This window comes from Pinus tabuliformis, chromosome 1_2, assembly GCF_031772625.1.
Source record: "Pinus tabuliformis cultivar Carrire ecotype Pingquan chromosome 1_2, CPIR1, whole genome shotgun sequence".
Classification (NCBI taxonomy): Eukaryota; Viridiplantae; Streptophyta; class Pinopsida; order Pinales; family Pinaceae; genus Pinus; species Pinus tabuliformis.
In genome coordinates this window covers 1,105,234,890-1,105,249,338 of record NC_142298.1, presented here as the reverse complement: position 1 = coordinate 1,105,249,338, position 14,449 = coordinate 1,105,234,890, and positions in this window count along the sequence as shown.

The window sequence follows — 14,449 nt, the reverse complement described above, 5'->3', positions numbered from 1 at the left end:
GAGCTTATATTTTATTTTCAATTATTTAAATAGAATTTGGTTGGATCTGTTTTAAATGCTAGAAATGATATTTTGTTTTTATTTGATTACATTTTAATTTATTTTGAATTCTTTTTGCAGGAAAACAGTAGAAGAGATTTGGAAAAAAAGATCCCAATCAAACAGAATGCTCTAGCAATTAAAGATTGAAATTTTGAGTGAATAAAATTGGATTGGACAGATTTCTCTTTAACAAACTTTACTCTCAAGGATTCCTTTGCAAATGTTATAAATAGCAGATTGCAGAATGTAATAAGGGGCTACTCTCCTCTGCAATTCTGGAATTCTAAAAGCACTTTTGTAATAGGGATTTAGAGTTGTAGGTGGGAGGAGTGGAATCTCAGATCTGGATATCATTGAGGTTTTTCTTTTACATCCTGAGTTATGTATAATGAACAGAGTTTGCACTATTGTAGCTCTGCTTTTGAAAGCAAAAGCCCAGGCATTGTAAAGGATTATTAGAGACAAGAGCTGGAGAAATGGATTTAGTAAACTGGTATTTCGAATACTATTGTTTTAAATGCTGGTTTCATTTTATGATAACAGGAATGGTGTCAATTTGCTTACATATTTGTGCACTTTTGTCCATATGGGTAATTTGCTTCTGCTTTTGTTGTTATTTATCTCTGCTCTTATGAGCTGAATTCTGATTTCTGAGTAACTATTTACTCATAAATCTGTCTTTTAATATTGGATGAATAGATAGTGATATGTTGTGAACTTCTTCTGCATATTATTGTTTAATTATTCAAGTTACTGATTAAATGATCAATACCATTTTGTGAACTACTTAATGAGTGTTGTTGATTGATTATTTCAGTTAAAAGGTCTTAATAGGATGTGTTTTACAATCCATAATGTCAGTTAATTGAACTATTTCATTAACTTGATATTCATTATAAGCAAGACATATTTTGATCTCAATATTTTAAATACCTGCTCTTGGTTAGGTTTGATCTATATCTGCCTAATTAAGATAGGATTAGGATAGTTTCTTTTGCTTGCATCTTAGAACAAGTTTGCATTTAGAGTAAATTTTACATTCTTTTAAGTCCTCTTCCCAAAGAGGCAAACTTTAGTAGTGGATTGGCTGAGCCCTAAATCAGCTTAAGGATCACTTTCTTGCCCGATCAGCAAGAAGGACGATCTGATGTCTCTTTTCCATTGGTGAATGAAAGTTATATTTTAAAGCCATTGGAGATTGAGAGAAGGTAACTGGACCTAGTTGAACCAGTCAGAACCACCATTCCAAACGGATAAGGAGCTGCTAACCAAGGTCTGGGCCGGGTGGTCTCCCAATGTTGTTGCAGTGATTTTCGAGGCTTCAACATAATGGCGCTAGAAGGAGGGCCTAAAACTTTTTGTCTGTTGTAGCCTTCTCAATTTTAACATTGTAATTAATTAAAATGGCTCCTCTTAAACTTCCAATTTGGAGTTGTATCCATGGACGTGCATCTTCCAATACTCCACCCGAAGTGGTAAGACTCTTGTCTCAGGTAAAATTCAATGGTAAGAGAAATTCTTCTGCTTTTAATCATGTCCTTCAATTTATTTAGAATGTTTCAAATTATGATTTTCAAGGAATTGATGAAGGCATCTTATGCAGAATTTTTACTCTCACATTTGCGGCAAAAGCTAGAAACTGGTGTAGAACTCTTCCGGTTGCCTCAATTCACAGCTGGGATCAATTTGTTACAATTTTCGTTTGTAAATTTGACCGCTATGATTATGATTAGGTATGTGATGAAATTGAATATCTACGAAATGAAAATGAGTCTGTTAGAGATTTTAATATTTGATTTCATTTGAATTGTTTAAAATTTAATGTCAAAGATGAACCTATGAAAGAAGAATCACTAGGATGGTTTGAACATAGTTATTCTATTCCTTCTATTCTCGATCAATATGAAATTAGTTCAAGCTTTGTTCCATCCCCTTCCAATATAAATGAGAAATCCAATTCGGATGTGGAAATAAATTGTGATGAAGAAGTTTCACAAAGCTTGGAAAATATTTCTGATCAAATACAAGAAGACAATAGCAACAATTTTGGAGAAAGAGCCACCTTGAAATCTGAAATATACTTTGAGGTAAATTCAGAAAATCAGATTGGAAATCAGCAAATGCAAGTATCAATCAATGTAAATAATAAAATGCTAACAGTTGTACAAATTTCTGAATCTTTCCATTATGAACAAATGCCCAAATCAGAGCAGCAAAGCAATCTTCTTTAAAAGAGCGTAAGCACACAAAAGAATAATCTGGAATCTGAAATTTGCAATGATCAAGCCTTCATTCTTGTTCATAATCATAATTCTCTTTCTAGTTCATAAGTTGGAATTCAAAATTACTCAAATTCCATAATTTTGGCCAATCCTTGTGAAAGAGAAATTATTTCAAAACGATCCCAATTGTGCTATAACATTAGTTGTACAAATAATGATTTCATTTTATTTTTGTTTCCTCACTTATTTTGTACAAAATCAGATTTATTTTCAGACTTTAATTTTCAGATTTTTGATACATTATGCTGGCATATTGAACACTTTACTATCAAACATTCAATTGATGCATTGCCCTGTTGGAACATTGAAGTTTTATATTGCAATCAAGAGCATCAAAAGCTATTTCAATTTCAATTTCAATCAATGCTAATGTTTTATCAAAAGCTTCTATCTTCTCAAAGGAATTATCAACAAGAGAATGTACTTTTAGAAATCTGCCAGCAATCCAATTTAACTAATAATTTTCCATTTCATTTGAAAGATTTCCATCCATTTTTCATTAATTCATTCGAAACTTATTTGGAAACTTTTACTTCATGGAAGATTGTTAATAGCTTAACATTTATACGCAACACTAACAGTTTCTTCCAGTCCTTTGAATCTAAAAATTCATATCCTCAATCTGGCATGTCATCTCTTCCTTTGAACATTTCCCAATTATTAATAGAAATCCATCCGAATTTCTTTGATCCAATTGGTACTCAATTGGAAAGAAAATTTCATGAGAAGGAGATTTCAAATAAGCTTCTAACCATAGTTGTACATTCTACTTACAGATTTAATTTTCTTAGTTCAATAAGATCTCTATTTTTATTACTCGTATTTAAACTGTACATATATGCAGGAATAAAAGTGAGAGAATGGTTACACTGGAAATATGACTATACCTAGTCATTTTCATGTATATGATTAGAATAGGAGTAAAATTAGTTTAGTTAGTTTGTTTTATGTAGTTAATTTATTTTTAATAGTTCTGCAGATTAAAAATAAAGGAAGCAATTATCCCTTCTCATATCATATACATGTTCAAGGAAATATTTGCCTCTCATCAGAAAATTTCTAATTCTTCCTTCCCATTTTTTAAATCAAAATCTCTTGCAGCAATACCTCTACCCATGAATACATCTCTGCCTATTTCGAATAATGTATTGACAGAATATGCACGTGGCACACATTTAAATATGTGTTAATATTCTTTCACAATTAGTGGCTTTATCCCATTTGGTCCTTTAGTTTATTATCTGATGTTGTAAAATGCATCATATTTATTTACTAAAGGCATTATTGAACAGTCACTATAACAATACAGATTTTTCTCAAGATTAATTCGGAATGAGCAGAGGTAATAAATTGTTGTTTCAATTCAAAAGGGAAGACTATTTTCATATTTATTTATGGTAAATTTTAGATTTCCTGAACATGAATAAACAAATTTTATTTAGGCTGATTGCACACTCCAATTTATAATAAATAATAAGATGATGTTGAATGAAGTCATAATTTTGATAAATCCAAGGAAAGATTTGAAGATTTGTGAGGTAAGAGCTGCAGACAATTTCCTTCAAGGTATGCATTTACAAGCTCGTTCTCATCTCTTATTAAGTTTATCTTTTCCTTAGTTTATTTTTTATTCTTGTTCTATTTTATTTACATATTTTCATTTGTTTTCTTAAAACTTGAAGTAAGCAACAAACCAATTTTAAATTTGCAACATGTTCAGGGAAATTTTATTTTTGATTCATTAGAATTTGAACATTTTTAACTTTTCTTTCAACCATCAGAAAATGCAATTGAAATGTCAAAGCAATATCATAGCATTCAACTTGATTTTCGTATTGCTGATACTTCAGTGAAAATGTTTGCGATATTCTTAGCCCGCTCATCTTCGTCAATCACATCATCCATATCGCATTTCGCATATCAGAGGTTTACAATGGAACATACTTCCATTATCATAAATGCCCGATCTCCAATAAATGACTTTACTGATATTGCGTTGACCACATAATTCCGGACCCGATATGAAATTCAAATCAAATTCATAAAAATATCGCGTCCGCTCTTCATCGCATATCGGCGTATTGAGAATTGTTACATTGTGCGCTTAAGATTGCCGATCGTGATTGCCAATTAACCACATCATTCATCGCATATCGACATCTAAGGAATCATATTGTGTTACATCGGGTGCTTAAAATTGTCGATCGCCGATTAGACATGTAATCCATCACATCGCCGATATCGCAATCGCTTCATCGCATTTTTATTTATGCTCACATCACAATTCCGAATATGCGATCTGCATTATGCGATGTGGGAACCACAATGTCAATGTCCCCTATCCCTAATGTAATATTTCTTTAATAATGCGATCGCTTCATTCCATTGCACATGTTCTCATTGCATGTTTTCATATTGGCAATTTGCCATTGCAACATCCGATGCAATAACTTCCAATGCATGCCTCGAATCCATTAAGATTTAATCAATATATGGCATAGCAACAAAGGTGAATTCTTGCTGATTAAACTTGAAGCATGGTAAAGAAAAATATGACGTGAATCATCCAATACGACGATGTGTTAATTTAAAGCAAGCTTGGGTAACCACTATGGTAAGAGAGCAGTTAATGACCAATTTTCAGCGTATTTAAATCATTTTGATTTCTCATATATTTCAGTTTTAAATATATAATTCCATAATTAAATAAGAAATTCAAGGCGTCTCTCTTTTCATATTTAAATTTTATCATCTTGGATTTGGTCTTGATTCTGGACAATTTACAAAATCATGGAGTTTATATGAAACTTATAATATTTTGAGAAAAGGTCATTACTGCAAATTCTCATTCTCATTTCTGATGCATTGGTTTTAATTTCAATTCCCTTGAGCACTAAGCATTCCATTTTTGCATTTTACTGCTTGCTTTAGTTAGGATAAAATAAATAATGATTTTGGGTTATAGGATTTTAGTTAGTTTGACTTCTTCAAGTTTTTAATGTTAATTAAAATAAGAAGTCAGCTAGTTTGGAGAAACTGATACCTTTCAAGTAAGATCAAAAGCAATTATCCAATGGTAAGATTCATGTACCGAGTTTCATTTATTTCAATTTCGTTACTTTAGTTTCAGTTTTGATTTTCTGATATATAAATATATTTTGCAGCTCTTCATAAAAGCTTCCAATCCTCAACTAGATCAAATTTTTGAAGTCCATACTTTTCTATTGGCTTAATTTCAAGAAGTAGCGATAATCCTCGTTGAAACAGCTACACCACAAAGTTTCGGATCCTTTAGCTTGTTTCTCTAAGCATTCTTTTTATTAGAAAATGATTAAGTTGATGCTTTGAAACAAGAAGATTGATATCAGACAGGAAACATCACTGCGATCTAAAAAGCCTAAAACAATTACAACCTTACAATGTATGACTTTTCTAAATCTCGACATAAGAAGGATTGGTTACACGATTATTTTCTTTCTTCATATTGTTCAGACGTTGGTATAAACATTGTTGTTTGAGTTTATCTTGTGAAACTTCGATTTTCCTTTGCATTTTAAAACTTTCTTCATTTTTATTTTTGCTGATTTCTTTCTCATTTTAGCATAAGAATTCTTTTCCTTTGGTTTTTAGTTTTGATTTTGGTAACTTTGCCATGATTTATATGGAAAGCCTACTTGTCACCTAAGAATGGTCAGGATACATGGGAAAAAATTGTTAATAGTCATCTATTATCTTGTTTTTAAATCTCTTAGCAAAGTTTGATTTTCTTATTATAAAAGTAGACATTAATTAAGGAGGAGATTACCAATTTAGAAAAGTTGGCAAAGTATCATAAAATCTGGAGAAATTTCTTTTTCATCAAAATTGTAATCATTTTGTGATTTCAAAATTTTATTAGGATCTTTCGAAGTTCTATTATCAGTCAAGAAAAGTTATTTTTAACCAAGTAAAGACACTTTACAGCAAAGCACCTTAAACTCTGAAATTGTCATTCTTAACTCTTAAGGAGTCAATGTTTCTCCCTGTCCCAAAGAGTCTATTTTTTCTAGAATATAATCCAGAGATATATTTAAACTTAAAAGATAAGTGGTCTCATTATGAGCGTGCTTACCATGATCATAAGGGAAAAATAGGCTGACATTACCAACACTGCTAAACAAACCAGGGTAATGGCCTATGATTTCAATCAATTATAAGACAAGGGGTCTCATCACGAGCCAGCTTGTTCAGTTCGATTATAACCAGTGAATGGCATTGTCAACGATCTAGCCACCATACCAGGACAATGGCTTTTAAGATTTATAATAAAAATAAAAAATAAAAAATAAACATATATAAATGGATTTATTTCTAGGTAAATAATTTTTAAAGGGATGGGATTCTGAATCGTTGATGATTAAAAGGTAACCCTATCAAAACTATAGATGTTTGCTGGTAGCAGTGGCTCTACCTGTGACGAATGAGTATATTTTAAAAGCTAAGCTGTAAAGTGATCGCTACTTTATCTCTACAACTAATTAAAGGCTGATATAGAGTTTTGAAATATTTTAATTTATGAGGAGTTTTAAGAAAAATTACAGTTAGATGATTCTTGTTTTTATTCAGACTAATGAACTTAGTCAAGCATTTTAAGCATAATTCTCTTTTCTTTAATTAGTTTTACTTTAATTTTAGGAAAATCTCATTCATATCAAACAGAGATAACTGGTTCTTCTCATGTGTGTCACCATTGTTGTGGTAAAAAAACACAACCCCCCATTATTGATGTCTTCACTTCAAATAATGGGGACCCTTTCTATAAATTTTTGGCTAAACGCCTTTTAGGATTTTTATTTTATTTGATTATCCTACGCTTTTGTTAATTTTTAATTTTCTTTGGATTCTTGTTTTGATTGCTTTGTTAGAATCGATTTTTTATAAGCTTCCCATTGACGCTTGTTTCGCCTTATTTGGTCAACTGGTTTGAAAATGGTACTCCTTTGAATTCCTATCATTTATCTAGTCTGGGTTAAAAATGTTATTTTTATTTTATTTTTTTTAGTGGCTGTATTTTACAAAATTTTATAACTAATTTCATTAAAATAAAACCAAAAAACAAAAAATCACATAGCATATCGCAAGCCAACTTAACCCTTCATACGATGTGATGAAATTTCATATTGCAAAACATATCTCTCGCATAATTCTTATCACATGTTTATGATCGCATATTTCTTAAACAAACACTTAAACCCAAAAAGACACATGCGATGAGGGCGATGCGAGAAAGGTTTTAACTTTGGTTTAATTATCTTTTGGTTTATTCTTCATGCATTTGGAAATATATACGTACGCACATGTTAAAAGTTAATATAATTAATGAATATTATTAATATAATATTTATTAAATTATTTTAATATAATCAAAACAAAAAATTTAATATATATAAAATAAAAAGATTTTGTCGGATCACATCGCAAGCTTCAAACAATGAATTTTATTAAAAAACTGATGGCCTCCTTCCCCGATCCAAAATTTTCTCCAACCCGATAAGTCAAACATTAACGTTTGTTTTGAACTCCTTATAACTCCCGTGACCCCGTGCTAACTTCACATTGCTACATCTCAAAATTTCTCTCATTGCAATTCTTATGAGGGCATTCCAAAGAAAATCTCATGGGCTACTTATTGCGATATGCGATGATCCCTTATGAATCCCTCTTGTTAGCTCTTTTAACAAACATTTTCTTTGTTTTTCACTTAGTTGGTAAAGTTATATAACTTGATATTAACAAAAAAAATAAAAAACATATATTATATTTAAATTATATTATAATTATAATTCATATTATGATTTAATATAATTTAAATATAAATATATTTGAATTAGTTTTTTAAGTTTTTTTATATAACTTCGTTAATAATTAATTTGTACATATAATTAATTTAATTAAATATCATTTAGGATAATATTAATTAGTTATTGATTAGATTAATTTGTCAAGTATATTAATTAGTTAGATTTAATTAATTAATAAATAATTCGTTAAATGATTAGTTTAGATCATAATTAATAAATAATTAGAATTCTAATTTAGGATTAGATTTTAATTAAAATTATGATTTTTAGCCCAGCAACAAAATTTCCAGATTTATGCCAGATTCAACTCATCAGCTTTGGAAGCTCATAGATTGAGTTTTACTTGGCCAAATGAGGCCCAGGACAGCTCATTGGAAAGATGAAATCAAGGAGAACATTTCTGAGTAGGTCTCACTAACAGATTTGGTCATTTATTGAGTCAAAAATCAGGCAGAAGATCAAGCTCTGAATTTCTAAAAACAAAATCAATTTTCTGAGTTATTTTCTGCATTCTCATTTCCTTGGCCAATTAAACCATCCCAGGCATCAGTAGAGAGCTTATATTTTATTTTCAATTATTTAAATAGAATTTGATTGGATTTGTTTTAAATGCCAGAAATGATATTTTGTTTTTATTGATTGCATTTTAATTTATTTTGAATTCTTTTTGCAGGAAAACAATAGAAGAGATTTGGAGAAAAAGATCCCAATCAATGAGAATGCTCCAACAATTAAAGATTGAAATTTTGAGCGAATAAAATTGGATTGGACAGATTTCTCTTCAACAAACTTTACTCTCAAGAATTCCTTTGCAAATGTTATAAATAGCAGATTGCAGAATGTAATAAGGGGCTGCTCTCCTCTGCAATTCTGGAATTCTAAAAGCACTTTTGTAATAGGGATTTAGAGTTGTAGGTGGGAGGAGTGGAATCTCAGATCGGGAGATTATTGAGGTTTTTCTTTTACATCCTGAGTTATGTATAAGGAATAGATTTTGCACTATTGTAGCTTTGCTTTTGAAAGCAAAAGCCCAGGCATTGTAAAGGACTATTAGAGACCGGAGCTAGAGAAATGGATTTAATAAACTGGTATTTCGAATACTATTGTTTTAAATGTTGGTTTCATTTTATGATAACAGGAATGGTGTCAATTTGCTTACATATTTGTGCACTTTTGTCGGTATGGGTAATTTGCTTCTGCTTTTGTTGTTATTTATGTCTGCTCTTATGAGCTGAATTCTGATTTCTGAGTAACTATTTACTCATAAATCTGTCTTTTAATATTGGATGAATAGATAGTGATATGTTGTGAACTTCTTCCGCATATTATTGTTTAATTATTCAAGTTACTGATTAAATGATCAATACCATTTTATGAACTACTTCCTGAGTGTTTTTGATTGATTATTTCAGCTAAAAGGTCTTAATAGGATGTGTTTTGCAATCCATAATGTCAGTTAATTGAACTATTTCATTAACTTGATATTCATTATAAACAAGACATATTTTAATCTCCATATTTTAAATAGCTGCTCTTGGTTAGGTTAGATCTATATCTGCCTAATTGAGATAGGATTAGGATAGTTTCTTTTGCTTGCATCTTAGAAAAAGTTTGCATTTAGAGTAAATTTTACATTATTTTAAGTCCTCTTCCCAAAGAGGCAAACTTTAGTAGTGGATTGGCTGAGCCCTAAATCAGCTTAAGGATCACTTTCTTGCCCGATCAGCAAGAAGGATGATCTGATGTCTCTTTTCCATTTGTGAATGAAAGTTATATTTTAAAGCCATTGGAGATTGAGAGAAGGTAACTGGACCTAGTTGAACTAGTCGGAACCACCATTCCAAATGGATAAGGAGCTGCTAACCAAGGTCTGTACTGGGTGGTCTCCCCATGTTGTTGCACCAATTTTCAAGGCTTCAACAGAGCCCCAAAGATAATTTCTTGCTGGAATTTGAGGAAGGGATGGCCCATGTTTTTGAAAATTTGAATGCATATCTGCAACCTATAGGATCACTTGACTGGAATCTGAAAAGAGCTCAATTCTAAGAAGATTTTGGTCACACAGAAATTTTGCCTTCCCTCGAAGCTGCACATTGGGAAGAGGAAGTGGACACAAAAGTAATACATGAATCTGATAACCAATCAGGTCACACGATTATATTGGAACATATCCAAGATGATCACCAGGAACATTTAGATACAGAGGGTATTTATAAACCTGTTTCTGTAAAGGATGCTCCTCAGAAGAAGCGAGCAGCCGAAACAATGTTAAGGAAGTTGAGAAAGAAATGCAAAAAGCTCCAGAATATGGTTAAGCTGCTACATCGAAAATTGAAAGAGTCTGCAAATAAGGAAGCTCAAAGCACTACTACTGAGTTAGTCACTATCACCACACAAATAAAAATATGTGAAGGTAGGGCAATAGGAACCCAGACTGAACCTATTTCTACTCAGAAAGTGGTCACACAAACAAGATTTCACATAGAGTTGATAGATAAGTCTACTCAGACCAAGGGTTTACCCTATCACAACAAAAGCACCTAGACAAAATAAATAATCAATAATTCTCTATCATGCAGTGAGCATATTCTTTCAGAGTTACAGGAGGAGCTGGCACAAGCCAAGCTTGCTTTAGAGAAAAATATGAAGGAGTCAGTTCCGCTGCAAAAGTATCAGGAGTTGCAAAGGCAATGCAGAGAATTGACCATAGCTGAGAATGACACTTTTGATAAGTTTAGGCAAGAGGAAGAAAAGCAGAGGGAAGTAAAAGTGAAGCTAGAAAAGGTTTTGGGCTAGATCGATGTTATTTTGTCTTTATACTCTGATGTCTTATCTTACAGGTCTCCTACCACAAATTACACTATGTTTTTATTAGAAAGATCTTTGTTGTTGAAGATTAAAGTTGTTAAGGCCTGCAAGTTAGTTGAATTGAAGACAATTGATGAATTAATAAAGTATTGTAAGGAGCATGGGATAAAGGTTGGATGTCTCCTCTGTGAATTTTATTTGCACAATTTTGTATTAGAAGGGGAGGTGGATAATAATCCTAGCCCTTTTGTTTGGGATATTCAGTTCCAGGTCTTTATTTCTTTTGTAGCAAACCAACTCATGTCATCTAAGGCTTATAATACCTTTCAAAGAAAAGAACATGGACTGGATTTGTGGGTAAGGAATGAATCTACACACCCCTTGCAACTTTTTGTTAGACACAAATGGCTCATGACACAGGAGGGTGTAACTAAGATTCTCTGGCCTATACATAAATAAATCATGCAAACAGGAAGGGCATATTTCTTATACATTTAGGAAGGATCCTTGTTTGCATCCAAATAGAGATGGACAGTCTCAACCAATAGTGTCAAGGACAGAGAACTGTTTAATTACATGAATTTTAAAGCTATCACAGGCCATTTTGTCACTTACAACAGTATTATCTTGAGGGATGGACCATATTGGCTAGGATGTTGATTTAGGAGTCCTATTATTTGGTACCCACCTGAAGGATATCATTGTGATTATGAGTTGCCTGAAGGTCATGAAGGGATAGCCTTTGCAGATTTAATACAAACACACGGTTTTAGGTTAGATACAGAAAAATTCTTTTATGCTTACTCTTTAGATACATTACACAATAACTACTTATGTTAACAAGGACGTGAAACAAGGTAAGCAAGGGAGTATGTTGGGTGCAACAGGTATAAATTAACCCTTGATTACACTATCTTTTTCCTCCTTTTTATGCATTTATGCCATGATGTAATAAGGTTTTGATAAGATTTAGATAAAAAATGAATGAAAACTATTTTTGATGTGATTGGTTGTCAAAAATAACATTCGTTGCTTTTAATGTAGAAATTAGTGAATGGAACAACTGTTGTTCAAACTATTGAACAACAAAGGATAAACAGAGAAAACAACGCGCATCTTCTGTAGTTAAATTGAGAAGCAAATCAAGAGGATCAACACAGGATAGAAGATTGTCTTATAATATAATTTAGTTGCGAATTCCTTAGGATCTCCTAATCCTGAGGAATCACATTTATCTCTTTTCATCATTGACTAAAAGAGGGAAAAGATTAATAGAATAGGGATTGAAGCTTTTTCCTCTTTACTTCAGTCATAATTTTAATATAGAGAGCGTTATTCAGAAGGAGACATCGTGCTATAATGAAATTTGGATTTAATGAATAATATATAATTTGCGTTGTTGTTCATTCATGATATTTTGAAGTAATCAAGCAGTAATCACTGGCAGCTTGGGCCTGGTCACTGGTGGATTTCACTGTTGTTCCCTATTTGATAGTTTAGATTTCCTTTACTGCAAGTTTAATTATTTTGTTTCATAGCTTTACGATTGATTTACTTTCACTAGTGTTGAGTTTGTGTATTCACTGCATTAATTCTTATTTCTGTTGATTAGCTTCATTTATTTATGTTTTGGTTTGATTTGATTGTTAGATAAGAATCATTTCTTGTTAATTGAAAGCTAGAGTTTTATTTATTATATCAAGTGTCGTACTTTTATGCATAAGTCTAGATTCAGCTGAAAGAGCTCTGTTATCAGTACGGTGCACTTGGTTAATGTAATTGCAGTTAGAACTTTTGATCAATATTAAATTGTGATTTCGATTAATAATGAGTTTTGATGTTTGAATGAGTTAATTTCCTTCAAGTTACAAGTCGGTAGCTTATGGTTTAATCCATTTACTCTTGTATTGAAATTAACAAGTTATTTTAAAGAATTACTCTCTGTAGATTTAACGATTTACATCACTTGCACATATTGTGTACACTCTTGAAACAAAAGGACTTACCCATGCTAATAATTAATGTGAGGCATCTAAGAGTTCTAAAAGGCACCTTATTTGCATCCAACAAGTATGATGACCCAGTTTCCATTATCTTAAAGATTTTCCTTATCTCTTTCTTGTCAGCACATGAGAGTGGTTTACTTAGTCTTCGAACAATGAGGTTCATGTGCCTAGTGAGTTCTTAGTGTCGCTTGTGTCAAGGTTCTTTTACTGCTGAGGGAGAGGGTGCCAGGGAGTCTCAAGTCAAAAGGGAATAGTCCCAACTCTATTAGAGACACACAACATAGCAAGACATCTGCAGCTTTCGGCGGAGTAGTCCACATGGATGTGCGAATCACAAACGCAAAGTGAATAGATAACACATACAACACACATTGGAATAGTCCAAGCGAGTGTGATGGAAATTATAACAAGTTTACGAGAATGGATCTATCAAGTGTCCGACAGAATATTCCACTTGGGTGAGTCAATGTTAAAAACTGATACAACACATTTCCAACATCATATGTACTAGAACAATAGAAATAGTTCAACTATGTAAATATAGGTTAAAGTGACATGCATTACAAGAATCCAAAGAATAGTGTTACAAATGAATACAATACATGTGTGAAATTTTTTTGGCCTGTTAACAGGGTTCTAAATTAAGTGAAAAGTTCCAAGACACATCCGTAAACCATTACATCACTAACCCTGATAGTAGGGCATTGGATCCACTCCTCGCTCCAAAAACAAAATACTATAGACTCTCAAGACTATGTGGGAGGAGCCAAGGTGAAAAGTCTTTTTCATGTACAAATGAGGGGTATATATAACCAAGGGTGAAACTGACCCTTGTGACTCTTTGACTTCCCTCATGACTATTTGACTTACATGACTCTTCAAATTTACATGTGGGTCTCTTAGAATTCCACGTTACATTACATGGATTACAATAGTATGGCCCACTGTGGTGATGTGGCCGAGATGACTCATGACATGACTTGACATGACTATGTTGGTACATTCATGCTGATGGTGGTGTCCATGTCGAGTTTGAGTGTTGCTGAGTGATGAGTGTGTTGTTGGTGTATCATAGATTCACCTCTGCATGGCAAGGTGTGCAGAGTATTCAATGGTCTTGGTGTTCCCTTGATGTTGCATGTGCATGTATCCCCTTCACTGGTACTTGGCATGCTTCATGTGTTAATCCGTTCATGAACATGTCTCCTAGCATGCACTCCTTGTTCATCTCATTCGTTGTCACATCATGTCTCATCTATGTACCTATATCTGTAATCACTACTGATGAGACAACATCAAATCCAGAAATCTCCTAGTCTACCATGATGCATCATCTTTCATTTTTGGGAGCACATGAATTGGAGAGAAGAAAAGGCTCTAAAAATGTGGAGAGCAAATTTCAAGCCGGGATGTGGGCTCTAAGGCACTATCAAGAAAAATTGCACAGAGCTCACTAGGAGGCTAGGATCAT